Genomic DNA, 12,770 nt, shown 5'->3' with positions numbered 1-12,770 from the left:
ACACACACACACACACACACAGTTCTGTTGCTCTCCGTCCTGAAGAGAGCAGTGACTAACTATCAGGTCTGCTGTAAGTGAACCTTGAACTAAACAGACTGAGCTCACAGACACAAGAACACACCTCCAGAAGAAGGAAATAGGCCGCCGCAGATATGAAGTTCCCCCTCTCTCTCTATATATATGCACAAATGAAGCCTGCATGCATCAGAGAGCATCATTCCTAAGTACCATATCAGCCAGCTGATACGCGGCGGTAAACCACAGGACACCAGTCTTAACATTTGAGGTCAACCCTAAAAAGTTACTGGTAGCATAATAATACTGGACTGTAGCTTAACAGCTGAAGATGCTAAGAAAGCAGTGCATGCTGGGGGAGAAGCAGTGATACATGCTCCAGTACACCCCAAACTTATTGGGTTGGCCGTAGCTTGACAGACAATTGCAATATTAATTTCATCCATACAACTTTATCCATCAAACAACCATATTAGCACCGTCCCTCTCAAGATATCCCTTTCTCTCTCTATTCAGCTGGTGGTCTGTAGCTAACTCGAGCCACCTCTAGGTTATGATGAACATTTTATCACCCAGTTAGGCAGCTTCCTCCAGGTCACACCATTGTAAGGGGCCAATGACTTGGCCCCAGGTTCTGTACAACGTTCTCAGACCTCTTCGTCTGGTCTCACTGTCCATTTCTATCTCTTACGGTTTGCCCCCAACCGTTACTGGCTCTTTGTGGCTGTCTCTCTCTCACCCAATATCTATTATGTTCTGCCCTATCCAGTTTGAGAGCGGAGTGGAGCAGCAGCAGTTTCTGCTCCTCCTCAAAAGCATTTTGTGATCGCTCCACTCCCAGTCTCACATTTGCTCTTCCATCACACCCAGAGGAATCCATCTCCTTTCCGCTCCATTGCAAATATGGCGAGTCCTGTCTTTCTGTTGCACAATAGAACACAAATAGAAATGCAAAGACACCAAAAACTGTTTCAACCTGGACAGAAAATTTGCCATTATCCTGAGTTTAGGAATAAACACTGAAAGGAGCTAAAGGAGTGTGGAGTAAGATAAGAGAAGCAACTGGAGCTGCTGGCAAGTTTGAACCAGTACGTCTGATCCTTTAAACACTGCACACAAGTTGTTACAGCAAACTTCATGCTCACTGTGATCGAAACACATCACATCTCAACACAAAATACCACAAATAAAGCTCAACAAAATCTCACTTTGCTGCCTGAGTGCAGATGCTCATGGGATATTTATATATAAAATAGACGGTGGAGGAACACCCTTAAAGACATTGTCACACTTATTATATTGTAATTCATTCCCACACATGCCGGTCCGAATAATCAGTGACCGGCTCTTCTGCCAACAGCAGGGTCTCTCCTTTATGACGGTGCTAACCGCTACTGTTAAGGAGGTCGTACTGACTTGCACTGCGTCTTAAAAAACACAACATTTTGAAAACAACAACAGAGAAACAGAGAACATAAGGAAAATTTTGGAATACTTGAAGCCCATAATCATCCCTGTCCTGATCAAATTATATCAATTCAGAAAAATGTGGAAACTCACAAGCAGGCCGTTGTAGCAGAAATCTACATTTCAAAGCTGTGTTAACAACATGATTAGCCACACTTGGACACTGTTGTGAATCGCCCAGTCTTCAATACTGTAGATCAATACAGGCTCAATCAATTCCCATGAGTGGCATAGTCAAAAGTGACCGATGACCTATTAATGACACGACAACGGCATTCTGGGAATGGACTGATACAGGATCTACATGTTTAGAGGGCGGGATCAGTGGACTCAGATGATATGACGCACAACCAAGGGTTTCCCTCATACACTATTCAACTTTTCACGACTTAATCTCAACCATCATAACTCACATTGTAACAAAATGTACTGAGCCAGGGCAACAGCATACCCCTTGATCAATTACACCACCTCCTCTGACATGTTCTAAAACTTCTATTGACATCGTGAAAAAGTTGCTCTTCGCTATAACCTGAGAAAATGTTGAAAAAAACAGCTGGATGTGTCCTGATGGCGACCGACGTCCTCTACGATCTGCATAAACACCTCCATTTGCCACAGTCTCACTGAATGACAGCTGGCTGGCTGGGCTGCCATGCCAAAACAGTGATGGAGAATCGAGTGCTGCCAGCCAGCCAAATCCGGAAGTCAGGCATCCAGCCAGTGGAACAGTCCGGCTGTCTATGTTGGACCAGCAGAGAGTGTGGTCTCTTACAATGTCGCCTGCACACTCGAGAGTGTCCAGCCGGAAGGCAACATGCCAGCCATTTAGAGCTCCATTCAGCCAACCGACACTCAGCTCAGTCTGCCATCCAGCATCCTCCTTCTACTGCTTCTCAGTGGTTCCTCTCTAACCTTTGTTCCTGGGACACCGAGCCACAGACCTGCAAACTCTAGAGTAGGGAAGAAGGTGACGAGATACAATACTAAGTGGGGCAGAACATTTTAGTGAAATTAAGCCTTTTGGAGCAAGAAAAGAACACGGCCTGCCGCAATTACTAATTTTGTCGGACGGCATATTGCCTCAGAAATAATTGTTTTAAATAATATCGAAATTTGAAGATACTTTTATGGCAGTGATAGTCATAGTGGAATAATGTACACCCTTTAATAAGTACACCCTTTAAAATGGTAAATGGCACTAAGTGCCTTTAAAAGAGTAACAGACTTTTAAATCTAAGAATATTCAGACACTGAATTTGGAATAAGAAAAAAATATTAAAATATCCTAAACAATTAAAAGACTAGTGAGGTTAATCTGCCGATTGAGATTCTTCATACATAATATGAATCAGTTCATAAACATATGATGCATTATTAAGTAGGACAGTGGCTCTCAAGTGGCTGCTCATCGCAGGGAAAGCCTTGTCAATCAATCAATGTTTGCTACAAAAACAAACGTTTACCTCAGGTTTAGATAGACAGATTCAAATTTTGTCGAAAAAAGCGACTTGTTTGCAGGTAAGTAACCAGCTAAATATAGTCCCTTTACATCCCATAAGGCCAAGGTCTGCACATCAAACACACCATGAAATGCATCATAGAGGATGTTAAAAGCAGGAACAGTGGCAACCACGACAGTACGTCAGCACAGGCAGATAAAACATGGCCCCTGTGCTTTTTGCATTACCATCACACCAGACATTGGGCGACTGCAATGTCCCGACCATGACGCCGCTGTGCTAAAATAGAAAAATAAGGGGGATGATGACAAGCCTGCAGTAGGAACTGTGGACACAAAATGACATGCATACTGTGCAGACCGTTTGACAGACGTGTGAGCTCGACTATATTTGAATACAGCTGTGCAGACACTTATCTAGTCACCGAACCTCCTTTCTGTTTGGAACAAAAGGAGCCCACAACACAGTCTTATGAGAGAGATGTTTGATTGTCTCCATAGATCCTCTAATAATAAAATGACTCTTTCCTTTACTATGAGTATTCAGCTTCCTGTAAAGTACACTATGCGTGTTAAAATAGTCTTGACTATTTGAAATCTGTTGCCATTGTTAAATTCATTAGATGCTTTGCTCTCCCTTCTCACCCATTTCATATGCGAGAGCGTGATTGTGTACGATACTCAGCACAGATTAGGAAATGGTGTTAATGAGAGAAACTGCCCACTGCAGCGAGTCACTAGATCATGTAGCTGACCTGAGGTCAGTGCCTCGCTGCGCCACGCCATCTGTGTACCTGCAACAGTCAACCACTCCCAATACCTCCGCCTGCCCGAGGACAGCAATTTATCCGTCTCCACCTTCTTCCCGTTTTTCTTGCTCTCTCCGTCCGTCAACCTCTCCATCTATGGCAACAACATTCTGATGACGTCACAAAGCAGCCACTCCTAAACTTGTTCTGGTTAGGTACGGCCTTTTACTGACGTTTCTTTCTCTCAGCTGCTCCCTCAGTCGATCTCTCTTGAAATTAGCCATGGGCCATTAGCTTGCCGTCTACATGCAACATCTGCTTTGTGTCCACTATAGCTGTTTGCATCACAATAGACTTCCAAATTTGAGGAAAGTACACTAAAGTTATTAACAAAATTAAGACATCATACTTTAGCCCCTTTACTATTAGTATTAGCCAAAGTGGCGTCTTTACGACTTCGATCACACCCATTGTGAGCCAGTGCTACAAAAGTTAGTAATTTCATGTTATGGTCTCTCTTACCTTAACAATGCAGCAAAGTACAAAAGTAAAGTTAGCCGGTATTTAGCGTAGTGTTTGGCTCAAGCGGCAACTTGCATGTGCTACCATGTAACATTACTTAGGGGTGTGTTCACAGCGTTTCCACAATGTAACCAGACTATTCAAGATAATCTCGTGCATAAACTACCATTTGAACATGAATATGATCCTGTACATAACTTAGGCTAGGCCTATAAGTTAAGATGGCATTATTATCTGTTTAAGGAAGCTCTGATGGATAATGTGTAGTTCATTCTCAGGGAAAGGTAAAAAGGTTTATAAGTTTCCAGGACATTTTACTCTCATTTTTCATGCGTTTACAATAACGGTGGGAATATGAGAAGGGATTACAAGGGGATGGGCACTCTCTGAAAGAAAGTTTGGAGGTTTTTCATTCTTTCCCCATTTCTTCTTTGGTTTGTTAATCAAAACAAAATTGTGAAAACTTTTTTTTTTTCTTTTTTTTTTTAAAGCTCCAGTGTGAACCTACTGACTTAAAGGCAATTACAGCAGCAGTTACTCCAGGGATTGCTATTGATTTTTTTCCTCCCTCCCTCTCGCTCTTCCTCTCTTTCATACTCAAGTCTTTTTCCCACGCATTGGCAATTAGTATGCAGCAGTGAGGCTACAGGAGCGTCAGCTACCTGGGGAACAGAACTCCTAAGTCACATCCAACAAAAAACAAAACAATACTGGTCACGCGCACAGACAAGGATGCACACACACACACAGTTTCTAAATGCAAGTCAACATTGACAACAGTATGTCAGTCGTGGGCTAAGCAGCGAGCTTTAGCCACTTCACCTAGCCATGTATTGTCTTGCTAAAGAAAGGGGCTAACATGTTAACCAGCAGACATCAGGAAGAACACGGCATTTGCTCTGGCTATCTGACACGACACGGGTAGCTTCTATCGAATCTGTGGGTTGCTGTGGCGGTTGCAGACCATCTTTTACATTTCTAATTGACAAGAGAGCAGAATCATGGGATCATTGGCATTTTATGAGCCAACATCAAGCTAGTTGAATTAGGTTGCAGCGCTTAGGACACTGATGCATCTTGATTTATTATGATGCTGAAAAACATGTACACGAAGGAGAAAGATTGTGAGTTAGGCTGTAATCATCAGAACAGGAAAAGAGAGGGAAAAGCCAGGTCTTCTAAACCTGAAACAGTGCTGAGGCCATGAGGACAGCTTGCTATTAATAGCAGAAGATTTTTTAGATTTATTTCTCTCACGCTTGTGCTGCCTTTCCTCTCACCTCCTCTCTATTCTCTCTCTGTTCCTGCACAGTGTTCCACAAATAAAAGTGAGAAAAGCACTGACTGTGTCAATATATATGGTCTTCAGAGATGAAAAGGAGATTTTAAATTTCTGATGCATTCATAAAAAGCCGTGATCACAACCCTTTACTGCACCTTCAAGCCGAGAGGATCATGGAGGATAAGTCTCATAACTTCCCACATGCAGCCTTATGTAAGCCCATAGGTTTTCCTTTTTGACTGCACCCCTCCCTCCCTCCCTCCCTCCCTCCTCAGTATGACAGAGTTGCAGAGTGACGCCTACTTCTCAGTGACTCTCCACCCCCCCCCCAGGCCACCTCCACCATCCTCCTACACAGGGACACAGGATAAGGGAATTCCTCATTACCTCAGCATTTGCACGTTTTGTATGTCCGTACAAACATAGAAACATAAACTGACCGCTAGCATCTTTCAGCCAATACAAATATAAAATGTAGTGAAAACCAAGGTTGTCCTTCCAGCTTAAACACTGTTAAAATGCTCTGCACTTAATCAAACTCAAACGAGTTGCACTCGAAACAGTATGCACAGTACATTAATCTATCTTCCAGCAAATCCCATGATATCATGTTTGCATTGTCACTAAGGTGTCGCTAAATAAAATTGCTGCAGGAACTTTACAAAGACCAACAACGAAAAGCACCAAAATAAGAAGCAAATTTAAAATTGCCAATAGCTGCACATTAAACCAAAACTAAACGCACATGAGCAAGCTACATCTCACCTACACATTATTAACACACACACACACACACACACACAGAGCACATGCTTACTGTATTTAGAGTTCAGCTCTGTGGATCTCCAGCCAGATCAGGTGTCTCACAGATAAAAGCACATAATCGCAGCAGCAGCAGCAGCTCTGGACCAAGACAACGCTGACATTAGTTTTATCTCGCTAAGTAGCACAGATGAATGAATTCCATTTCCTGCAACATGTAAATATCTGGTTCTCGGGGCTGTTTACCTCAGTCACTCTCTTCAGCTCATTCTACTTTCTTTGTCTTCACGCTGGCTCTCTTCCTCCCTGTCTGTACCATCAGCTGTTTTGTAAATGAGTTTCATGAAAATGGAGAGAACTCTTTTTTGACTGCCTCCTCTCTTTTTCTGAATGAAGCACACACACGCACACACACATACACACACACTACAAGCAAACAGAAAGCCTTGCTGGCTGGCTGGCTCCCTCCTTCCCTACTGCTGTTATGCTATCATGCGCACAGTTTGCACCGCTCCCTTCTCCTCCAACCCTCCCTTTCGTGTAGATATTCTCTCTCCCCCTCCCCCCCCCCCTCCTCTCTGTGTAACAATATAATAGCCAAACCAGATATTGCAATAAGTCCAGCTGTTTAAAGGGCTGCTGGGATCAGCCAGTATGTCACTCGATGCAACGGCAAGATGCTTATACGAGAAGTTACAGAAAATAGTTAGTCTTTCACAACTCCAATTGAAGGTTTGGCACTTTTTTTTTCTGCAAAAAAAGGAACCAAGCCTACATCCACAGGCAGGGTAAAGATACAGTCCAGGCAAACCAGTCGCCATTCATCAATCTCCATTTCATGGGAATATATGAAGTCAAGCTGAATGAGCTCAACGTACTGACAGCTGCTGGTGAAACAGAGCACTGCTGCAATGTCCAAAAATAAAATAGTAAAATACGGGGGGTTTTGAATGTAACATGGAGGGGGGGGGGGGGGGGGGGGGAATAATGAAACCACCTTATTAGCTCGGAAAGAACCGTAATCCCACAGGACATCATATTTGCATCTTCCCCATGCAGCCCCCTCACTGCAAACTGCAGCTGAAGATGCAGTGGAGGAGAGCAGTGAAAAGTTCAGCATCAAAGAAAACATCAAAAGGGAACTAGGTAAGGTAGCGGAAGGTAGCTGATAGATAGATAGACAGGATCCGTTCAGATCCCCCAGCCCCGTGGGTTAATCACACAGTTTAACCATCATAGTGTGAAATAAAGTTAAACTGACAATCGCTATCGGAAGATATTCAGTAAAAATATGGAATTAGCGATAATGGTTTGTATTTGCTGATGCTACATTTTGAACAACAAATTCATGTCGAAATCAGCAGGAGGAGAGCTAGTAACGTTGTTAGCATTGAAGCTAACAGTTAAGGCACGGAGGTTGCATTGAGTTACATTATGATGATGCATTCATGCTCTAGTCAGTGAAAATGAGTATTGGGCATAGGTAAATGACACATTTTGATGTGTACAAATGTAATCGAGTAAAATGTAGCTATTGGCGAGAAACTTGAATGAATAGAGTTGTTTGAAGGACATGTTTTCACAAACAAATAGAATATTTTTTTCCTAACCATTTAAATTATGTATTTTTATGCAAATAACCAGGAGAGAGGACAGTAAAAAAGTAAAAGGCTAAGATACATTTGCTCACTTTTTTTCAGCCGATCCAATAAATGACTCAAAACCTTGATAAGATCCGAACCGTGTTTCACCCCTAGTGAAGCAGCTACAGTTTCCTGTAGCCTTAGTTAATTACGTTCGCAACTGCAAGCTCCTCTGTGAACTGAATAAGCCTTTATTAGAATATACCCAATTTCTTTACAATCTTTTGTTGGGGCATCAGTTTTAAATATAATAGCAGGGGGCAGTAAAATATTAAAGAGCAAACATGAGCTGGAGGTTAGATGGAGAGGTACACTGGAAAAGTGATAATTGCAGTTAAGGCAAACATCAAAACTCAAAAGTAAAATCATGGGACATATTGGTTTCCCAATCGACACCCAGGATTTCCTTCTCCATACCGTGTCCCCTGACATAACCTTATTATATTCCATGTATTAAATCCATTATATTTGACAGCCCATCTCTAGGGCTGGCTCCTCTTAGTCGATTAGTCAACTAATTGGTCAATTTTGGTCTTAGTTGATTAAGATTAGTCAGTATTTTTGGTGCTTTTTCATGCTGAATGACATATTTCCAGGAAACTTAAGAGCAAGATGTCTGATAAACACAATATTTAGAGGGGTGCTTTCGTGTGACTCTTTGTGGAGAAACAGTTTTGCAGGTGTCAATTAAATAAACGAATTAATTTGCATAAGATTCCTAATCCTGCTCAAAGGCACCGGACGTGGGGAGGGGTGGGGGGGGGCCACTGTCGGCTAGATTTAATACCATGAAACAAATTCACTGCTAATTTCATCTCTGCTCCGATGATCGCCAAAGAGCTGATCTGTTCTGAGCGCATCTCTCTCTGTCACTCAATCACACACTCGCAATATATACCAACGCAATATGTAAACATACATGTGGATGGCACTTAAACCTGTCCCTGGTCATTTTACACACGGTAGTAATGAAAGCATTAAAGCTCGGCGAGGAGTTTTATACTTCGTTTTCTATCTACTCTCGTTCGCAATGTGGGACAAGGTCTATGTGGGGTGAATTCTAACGCCCTTCTGATCAAACATCCTCAGGCAAGATGGCCTGATTTAAAAAACATTTATCTGCACCTTTATTCCCGTTTACAATCATTTACATAATTAACTAAAACCAATGTGTATGCGCCTAAATGAAAACGTTAGGCGCACCAGTGCCACAATGTAGAAAGTGAAGCTGTGTTCCAAATCGCATAAATACATCTTTTTTTTTTTTTACTTTTAGTACATACTGCAGCTGCCCTTACAAAGTACGTACTGTTTGCATGCAGTATGCATTGAACTGGGTAATCCTCATAACACTGCACCTTGAACTTTGACCCTCTTGCTTATCTCCCTGCACAAAGAAATGTGGGTCAGAATAGCCAGAAAAACATGTTGGCTTGCATCCTGACAAATGAGAGTGCATGCAGTGGTACATCCTGGTATTTTTTGGCATACTGCATTTGACATTTTATGTATCTGGCACATTAAATAGTATGAACTAGCTAGCCTAGCATTGGAAAAGGTTTGTCTCATGTTGAGCACATGACTGGGATGAAGAGGATGGTATGCAGTAATGGCACCTAATGCTGCAAAACAAGTCCAGCAGCTTCTTGCATTTGCGCCGTCAGGTAGCCTCTTTCAGAGGATCGTAAGAGAAGACAGCGAAGGGCTTAGAAAGCAGGAAGGAGAGAGTGGAGGACACGAGCAGGGATCAGTGGCCAAAGACACCACAGATAAACCGTTCGTGAACACAATCACAAGGTGTTGCAGTCTTGAGTATACAACTGAGGTAAAGTTAGAAGTAAACACTAGGAAAATAGTTATTTACACAGCAAATGTAAAAACAAGCCAAAGCAGGACTCACTTAATACGATTGCGTTTGGACACAACCAGGTTATTACTGACGAATGATTAAGCATGAGTTGAATGAGGTTTATTTTAGCCCAAACAAATGACGCTACTCTTGCATTGAGTCAATAGATATTCATACTTCATTCATACTCATTCTAAATCATAATTTAGAATAATAATAATCATTTTTTCCCCCCCAAGCAGATTTATCAACAAAATCGACAATTTCTCAACCCCTGCTGGAACCCTATAATCCAGTGGTGAATTTCAACATGATGAATTTTCGTGTTTTCTTTTCCTTTGAACTATCATGCGAAGACCCTCCCGCTTTGCAGCAATTACATTGAAGTCAGTCAAGCAGCTATATACCCGGTGTGAAGCCAGGCTTACGGCCATGCAACCAGTCGCCTCCCTTCTGTCCTGATCAATAATTTACATCAGAGCAAGCAATGCAGGAAAGATACAGAAACTGAGGATTGAGAAACAATGGCCGAGGAAGACATCAAAAGAAAGGCAGCTCGGAAAACAAAGACAACAGGAAAAGAAGAGGGAACAAATAAAGATGGAGAGAGACAGAGAAACAGAAGCAGGAGTGGTTAAGAGAAGAGAGATATAGGAGCAGCAGCAACAGCACCACGCTTGGTAGAGATCTATAAATAGCTCTTCAAATCTCTCTAGAAAAAGCCTTGTTCTGCTTATGCTGCTGCAAACGGAGATTCAGAAGGAGACAGAACAAGATATGGATATCTCGCTGACAGATTTGAACAGCGATCATGTCTTATCGGACACTAACTGCCTATTGCAATCACATTACACCGTAAATTACAATATTAAAAAAACGCTTTTACATCGACCATCTTGGCTGGTATAAATATTTGATTGGAGGAAGTGAATACAGTAAAAACAAGTAGGTTACAACCAAAACATCAACTTGCATGTTCTACTGGTGTATGACGACTGAATTTTTTATCACTGTGTACTAAAAAATGAAAAGCATAAGCACACTTCTGAAATCTCTTCATCAATACTTATTCTTACACACAGAAAATGTCAAGTTACTATAATTTATTGATGCTTTACCTATTTGATAAGTATTTTCAAGTTGCAGGGTAGGGGAAACCTGTTGACAGGGAGGAGAGATACGCCATCTTTCTCATTGCTGGCCTTAGCAACAGCAGCCTGTTGATTCAATGACTCACCTCCATCAGATCCGACTACGGATAAGCCTTTTCTCAATGATGCTAACATTACACAAGCAATTTGACATTCTTCAGGTACTTTCTTAGCCTTAGTCCTTAATCTCTCTCAGATCAGTCTTCAACAGAACAGACAAATTGAGACACTTTCAAAACAGTCTCAACATCAAATGGGACTATGTTGACAGTCCTTGCCTGCCTCTTGGCAATTTTGTGCATCACATGACGAGCCAATGGCGATAGTAATGAATATTTATGTTTTCAGTCACACATGCTTTTTTCCCCAGAGCAGATGTTTGAATCACAGCTCCGACAGTCTGTGCTGTGATCCCACCTAGTTTGACACGACAGTCTTGCCATCTATTTTCAGCTTGAGTATCAAAATGTTGAGCTAAAGCAAAGACATAAAGATCAATGGCCATTTGTCATGGTTTCCCTGACAAACCCTTTTTTCTTCTTTGAATCGTCCTCAACTGTGTGTTTTAATTATGGACTGGAAAACAAAATGAGTGATAATCGCTTGTTTCAGTTTAATCTCATTAAATCTAGGAACATGTCTCCCTGAGGCATGGCCTTGGACATACATATTACCTTAAAAAAAAAAAAGTTTAGAAACATATTACACACAATGTAAACTTCAATGCCATAGTGTAATCAAGACCAGAAGTGTAGTCTTGTTTTTAGAAGGATTTCTTCATCAGCTCACAATTCAGCCTCATATCCCACGAAGACTATCATTAATACAAACTATAGATTTGTTGTTTCAAATTGATTTGTCATAACATCTGCACCTTGTTTGCTGTCGTGTCTGACAATCATTGGAGACAAACATATAGACGCCACGGTGTAATGGCAAAAACAACACCTTGTTGTCACCAGCTAAGGTGACAACAAGGGTGATTAAATCAATTCCTGCACTTCATTGTAATTCAACCAGATAATAAGCTAGTCACCTCAATCCTAGAGTTTCAGTAACGTGTAGCTACGATTGGAAGGATACAATGTTAACATGGCCATCTCGTGTCAGAACACGGACTTTAAAGATGGTGCTTCACGTCACGTTATATGTCTAACGAAAAAAACATGGATCATCGATTAACGTTACAAGTGATGTTAAAGGTTCAGCTCACCGTTTCGCTGGCCGTATGTTGAGAGTCCGTGTGGAGAATCCTTTAGGTTGTGTCTGTGGAGAACAGATGGCAGTATGGTCAGAGCCGTGGCTGAGCAGATGACTGAAAATATGAGCTTGCCCACACGCTAACAATAGCTAGCTCACGCATTAGCTTGCTTCCTCCGGCGAGTATAATTAGCCACCTACAACACCTTAGCCACCTAGCTAATGCTAGCCCGATAGCTAGCCTTTTCTTATTCAGTGTACGCTAGCAACCCTACGTTAACAAAACAGAGTTTATATTACAACCAGTTAATCGACAAAGGAGCACGTGTTTACGGTAATGCGACCCTTGTTTACAACCTGTACTTGTACTGTCAAGTCTCAACATATGAGGTGCTAGCTGATACGCTTAGCTAGCTTTGCCAATGACTTACCAATGCTAATATAATGGAGCTGCTAGCTCGAGTCTGTTCACGGCGACCCCAACTGTCAAAATAGCGCCGCGTGAGGGGAGAGCGGCATGAACGTTAACGATAGACAGCAAGCATTGAGAAGCAAGGCAGTCGAGTCTGTTACAGGAACACAGCCAAATAACAACAAAACGCCAAAGAATAAAAGGACACAAATTAAAGAAAAAAGAAACAAAACGCTATTCCCCCTTCTCGGCT

At 41.9% G+C, this 12,770-nt stretch overlaps 1 protein-coding gene across 11 annotated transcripts in view; it reads right to left on the bottom strand.

Annotated features, from left to right (window-relative positions):
• r3hdm2 (R3H domain containing 2) overlaps positions 1-12,753 on the bottom strand; it is a 44,506-nt gene extending 31,753 nt beyond the window's left edge. For all 11 annotated transcript variants that reach the window (XM_079266325.1, XM_079266326.1, XM_079266322.1 and 8 more), the window contains exons 1-2: positions 12,537-12,753; positions 12,119-12,171 (exon numbers count right to left, since the gene is read on the bottom strand). The gene's annotated coding sequence lies outside the window, so the exon portion shown is untranslated. The remainder of the gene's footprint in view (positions 1-12,118; positions 12,172-12,536) is intronic.
• Between the last annotated feature and the right edge of the window lie 17 nt (positions 12,754-12,770).

Source organism: Melanostigma gelatinosum (assembly GCF_949748355.1).
Source record: "Melanostigma gelatinosum genome assembly, chromosome: 3".
Classification (NCBI taxonomy): Eukaryota; Metazoa; Chordata; class Actinopteri; order Perciformes; family Zoarcidae; genus Melanostigma; species Melanostigma gelatinosum.
This window is presented reverse-complemented; position numbering and strand designations above follow the sequence as displayed.